Here is a 5,699-nt window from a genome sequence, read left to right on the forward strand (position 1 = left end):
ATACAATTTTTAAAAGGAACAAAAACATATTCTATGTAGCTACATACTCAATGTTAAAATATTTACTGAGACTTTTCCATAAGGTAATTCTCCTCTAATAGTAATTTATATGGAACCAATACATAGAGGAGCATTTCAATTGGAATGGTTGGAAAAACCTCTTCTTTAAACCCAACTCATCAAAGCAGCAGTTACCAGTCACTTTTTGGCAAACCCCAAGTCCAGGATCCAGAAATTCCCTTTTATATGCTGGAAATTAAACAGCACTGAGGAGAAGTTGGGATACCACACAGCAATCATTGAGATGCAAGTCAATTTGGCTATGGATTCTTAGTCATTTGCTATTTGTTAAAACATTACCCATCCAAAAGAGTGATGTTGGTGTGTTCAAAGCAGGTCACTTTTCCTTCCCTATTATAATTAAATCTTTTCATTAATTTCTTATTCCTTGTCACACACTCAGGGCATAGCATACTATCTTCTACGTCTGCGGTTGGGAAAGTGCAGGCTGGTAACAGGAAGAGAGAGATCATCCTCTTGGGAGTGTCAGGCACCCAGACCTGCCCTGCGTGGAATTCAGGTGAACCCAACCCTTCATGTCTGCAGGGAGAACCATGGACCACACACCATCTGACACCAGAGGCTTGCAGCAAAAGGGTCTCAACAGAAGTAGGAATGGGACATAAATTCACAATCTTAGGCTGAACTGCTCTTGCAGCAATTCCTGTCCATGATACCAATACTGCTTCCTCTGCTGAACTTATCACTTCAACTGCATTAGTCATTTCCTTTTTCTCTCTTCTCTTACAACTTTCCTGATCCTTTGCTGTCTTGGTCACTGCCTTGCATTTCTTTGAGCATGACTGCAACTTAGTCTCCTGTGGTCTGTCAGGAATACCCTGTTTTTGCTCAGGGTAATCATGTTGCTGGAGCCTCAGATAAATCTTTATTTTCTGGCCATCAGAACTCAAATTAAATTGTTGACACCACTTCCTTAAAGTGTCCAGATGTATCTTATTAACTGGAGGCAAAATGTTTGGGAAGCACTGGTTCTTTATAACTAGGGTTTTTTGTTTTGTTTTGTTTTTTTATTTATTTTTCTCCCCTTCCCCCCCAGTTGTCTGGTGTCTGTGTCCATTTTGCTGTGTGTTCTTCTTTGTCTGCTTCTGTTGCTGTCAGTGGCAAGGGAATCTGTTTCTTTTTGTTGCATCATCTTGCTGCATCAGCTCTCCAAGTGTACAGTGCCATTCTTGGGCAGGCTGAACTTTCTTTCGCACTGGGCAGCTCTCCTTACGGGGTGCATTCCTTGCGCGTGGGGATCCCCTACGCATGGGGCACCCCTGCATGGCACGGCACTCCTTCAGCACATTGGCACTGTGCGTGGGCCAGCTCCACACAGGTCAAGGAGGCCCAGGGTTTATAACTAGGTTTTGAGCAAGCTTTGAATTGCTCTTTCATTTGAGAGAGATGAACTTTATCCTTTTTCCTAGACTTCTTTACTTTAACTTCTGCAGTTGAAGTACTTGGTTCCATCTGATGCTCCTCTTGAGGTTCTCCTTTTACTGGAACTAATATGATTATCACATGTTCCTCATCTAATTCCCTTTCAAAGATATTCTCTTTCTCTCAAACCCAAAGGTGAAGAAAACTCCATTCCAGCCCTATTGTAATATTTGCCTTTCTTTATTTCCACCTCTTCAGAACCAGATTACAATTATGAAGTTTACAGAGTCTTTTACAAGGACTGCATTTCAGGTTGGCTTCGTCCTAATGGTATAAAGTGTAGGGCCAACATCTCATGAGAAAATATCTATGAATCACATCAAATGAGTTATCATACCTGTATATTCTTATATGCTTTAAATATTTTTTTTAAAAAAGATGTATCACATAAGAATTTCTTCATGACCTTTTGCCAAAGTCATCCCTAGGCTAATATTTATGGAGTTCAACTTATTTATGCACCAGATCCCACTGTCCACTGTCTGTATAGGATGATCAATATGTATAAATAAAATAATCATTGCACTTGGTATTGTGTGGATCAATATAAGGCCCATATGAGTTGAATCTTCTCATTTGTTATTTTTTAAATTAATTCTACATACACATATAGTGGGAAGTTTTGTGGATAATGTGTTCTTACAGGACACCCACCAAACCACATCTACGCCAATATATTTCTGACATCATCATGCTCTAATTACTACTAAATGACTACATTAGCAATGCTCTTAGAGTTGAGCGATGTTCTAAAACAGAAGCATAGTGGAAGATGTAATGGAACTATAACTGTCATGTCCAATATGATAGCCACTAACCCTATACAGCTATTTGAATTTTAATTAAAATAAAATTAAAAATTGAGTTCCCCAATCACATTAGCTGCATTTCAAATACTCAACAGTGACACATGGTTAGTAGCTACCTTATTGAATAGCACAAGTAGCAAATATTTCCATCATCACAGAAAGTTCAGTTGAACAATCCTGCTCAGTGATTCTTAGTCTTTAGCATGCATTAAAATAATCTTCATCCAGCACCTACAATCTGATTTATTGGACTTACCACACTCAGCTAAGATGGAGGTGAAGAAGGACAACCACCACACCATGGAGCCTAGAGTGATTACAACTGAAAATGGGAGGATTGCATCCAGCATCCAGGTGGAATCTGAGCCTCCTCTTGACATAAAGGTGCAATGGACACAACCAATCCAGTGTCCACATAGAAGAGGTGGCATTGGATTGGGAAAAGTGGACATAATGGACAAAGGGTATGGGGAAAGGCAGGAAGAGATGAGAGGTGGAGGCGTCTTCGGGACATGGAGCTGCCCTGGATGGTGCTTCAGAGGTAATCACCGGACATTGTAAATCCTCACAGGGCCTACATGATGGAATAGAGGAGAGTATGGGCCATGATGTGAACCAATGTATATGAGGTGCAGAGGTGCCCAAAGATGTACTTACCAAATCCAATGGATGTGTCATGATGATGGGAACGAGTGTTGTTGGGGGGGGGGAGAGGGGGGGTGGGGGGGTGGGGTTGAATGGGACCTCACATATATATTTTTAATGTAATATTATTACAAAGTCAATAAAAAATAAAAAAATTAATAAAAAAAAAAATAATAATAATCTTCAGAGCTTGTTAAAACATAGTTTTCTGGGCTCCAGACTTACTGATTTAGTAGATCTAGGTAAGGCTGGAGAATTTTTATTTCTAACAAGTTCTTGAGTAACACTAATTGTGCTATCCAGGGTTCACATTTTCATAACCACTGGTTTAGGAGTCAACATTTCTGGTTCTTGAGACAGAGACATCTGGGTTTGAGTCTTAACCCTATTTCTCATTAGTTAATGATGCTAGGCAACTTTTGTGGTCCTCAGTTTTCTCATCTTAGTACAGGGATAATAATAATGAGAACTAATACAAATTAAACAGAATGCTTAACATATAAGTACTCAATAAAAATTAACTGTTATAATTATCTATCTCTGCCTAGCACCATATTATCCAGCTATTTCTACACCAAGAGCCCAGCTAGAGTAAATGGGGCAATAATAAAAAGAGATGGGTTTTGATGGACCAGTAGGAAACAAGTATTCAGTGTTCCCAAAGAAAGCACAGTAGTAAACCAACAGATTAGATAACTTATATGAAATGAACAAAATCCTAGACTGTCACAATTTACTTAAACTGATCAAGAAGAAATAGAAGAAGTCAACAAACCAATTACTAGTAAAAAGATTGAATCAGTAATCAAAAATCTCCCAAAGAAAGTGGATATGGCTCAAGCAACTGGGCTGCTGTCGACCCCATAAGAGGTCACAGGTTCAAATCTCAGTGCCTCCTAAAGAAGATGGTGAGCTGATCGATGGGCTGGCATGGTGAGCTGACACAACAAAAACACAAGAAGAAATAAAATAATCTGAGGCACAACAAAGCAGGGAGCAGAGGTTTCCAGTGACTCCTGAAGAAGACAGGGAGTTGACACGACTGACAGGGGTGGCAAGCTGACATAACAAGATGATGTAACAAGAGACACAGGGAGGAGAAAACAAGAGACACAACAAAGCAGGTAGCAGAGGTGGCTCAAGTGATTAAGCACCTCTCTCCCACATCAGAGGTCCTGGGTTCAGCTCCCAGTGCCTCCTAAAGAAACAAGGAAGACGAACAGACACAGCAAGTGAAAAACAAGAGCATAAGGGAAAATAAATAACTAAAATAAATCTTAAAAAAAAAAAAAACCTCCCCAAAAAGACACATTCAGGACCAGATACCTTCACTGGTGAATTTTACCAACTACTCAAAGAAGAATTAAAACTAATTTTTCTCAAACTCTTCCAAAAAATTGAACAGGAGGGAATACGTCTTAATTCATACTGTGAGGCCAGGATCACCCTAATACCAAAGCCAGATAAAGAAATCACAAGAAGGGAAAATTATATTCCAATATTAATTATGAATATAGATGTAAAAATCCTCAATAAAATGCTAGCAAACTGAATCCAGCAGCGCATTAAAAGAATCACAAACCATGATCAAGTGGGACTTATCTCAATATGCAAGGGTGGTTCAATATAAGAAATTCAATTAATGTAATACAATGTTAATTAATAGAACAAAGGGGAAAAAAATACATGATCATCTCAATCAATGCAAAAAAGGCATTTGACAGAATCCCTTACCATTTGTTAATAAAATCACTTAGAAAACTAGATGTAGAAGGAAACTTGACCAAGGCATGACCAAGGGCATATATGAAAAACCCACAGCTAACATCATACTTAATGATGAATTACTGACATCTTTCCTTCTAAGATCAGAAACAAGATAAATATGCCCCCTCTCACCACTGTTACACAACATTGTACTGGAAGTTCTAGCCAGAGCAATTAGGTAAGAAACAGAAAAAAAGGCATCCAAATTTGACAGGATGAAGCAAAAGTATCCCTGTAGTTTCCTAAATTCATATATATATATATATATATATATATTCCAAAAAATCCATAAAAAACCTACTTGAGATAATGAAAGAATTCAGCAAAGTGGCAGGTATAAGAGCAACACCCCCCAAAAAATCTATGATGTTTCTATATAGCAGCAGGAAGCAATCTGAAAAAAGAAATCAAGGAAACAATTCCATTTACTATAACAACTAAAAGAATAAACTATCTAGGAATAAATTTAACCAAGATATAAGGTATTTGTGCCCAGAAAACTACAAAACATTGCTGCAAGAAATTAAAGGCCTAAATAAATGGAAAGACATTCCATATTCATGGATCAAAAGACAATATTTTTATGATGTCAGTACTGCCCAAAGTGATTGACAATTCAAGACAATTCCCATCACAATTCCAACAGCCTTCTTTGCAGACATGGAAAAGCCAATTGTCAAATCCATATGGAATGGCAAGAGGCCCTGAACAGCCAAAACTATCTTGATAAAGAAGAAAAAAGTTGGAGACTCACACTTAAAACATACAATTAAAACAGTGTGGAATTGGTACAAAGTCAGAAATATAAGCCAATGGAAAAGAATTTAAAAGCTCAGAAAAAAACTTTCTCATCTACGGTCAATTGACTTTTGACAAAGGTGCCAAATTCACTTATTGGGAAGGAAGAGTCTCTTCTGCAAATGTTGCTGGGAAAACTGGATATCCACTATCCACATACCAAAGAATGAAAGTTGA

General features: G+C 38.1%; 1 pseudogene; it reads right to left on the reverse strand.

The window, feature by feature from the left end:
• Window positions 1-356: 356 nt before the first annotated feature.
• Window positions 357-2,167, reverse strand: LOC101429508 (developmental pluripotency-associated protein 2 pseudogene; annotated as a pseudogene).
• Between the last annotated feature and the right edge of the window lie 3,532 nt (window positions 2,168-5,699).

The sequence above is a fragment of the Dasypus novemcinctus genome, chromosome 4 (assembly GCF_030445035.2).
Source record: "Dasypus novemcinctus isolate mDasNov1 chromosome 4, mDasNov1.1.hap2, whole genome shotgun sequence".
In the NCBI taxonomy this organism is placed as follows: domain Eukaryota; kingdom Metazoa; phylum Chordata; class Mammalia; order Cingulata; family Dasypodidae; genus Dasypus; species Dasypus novemcinctus.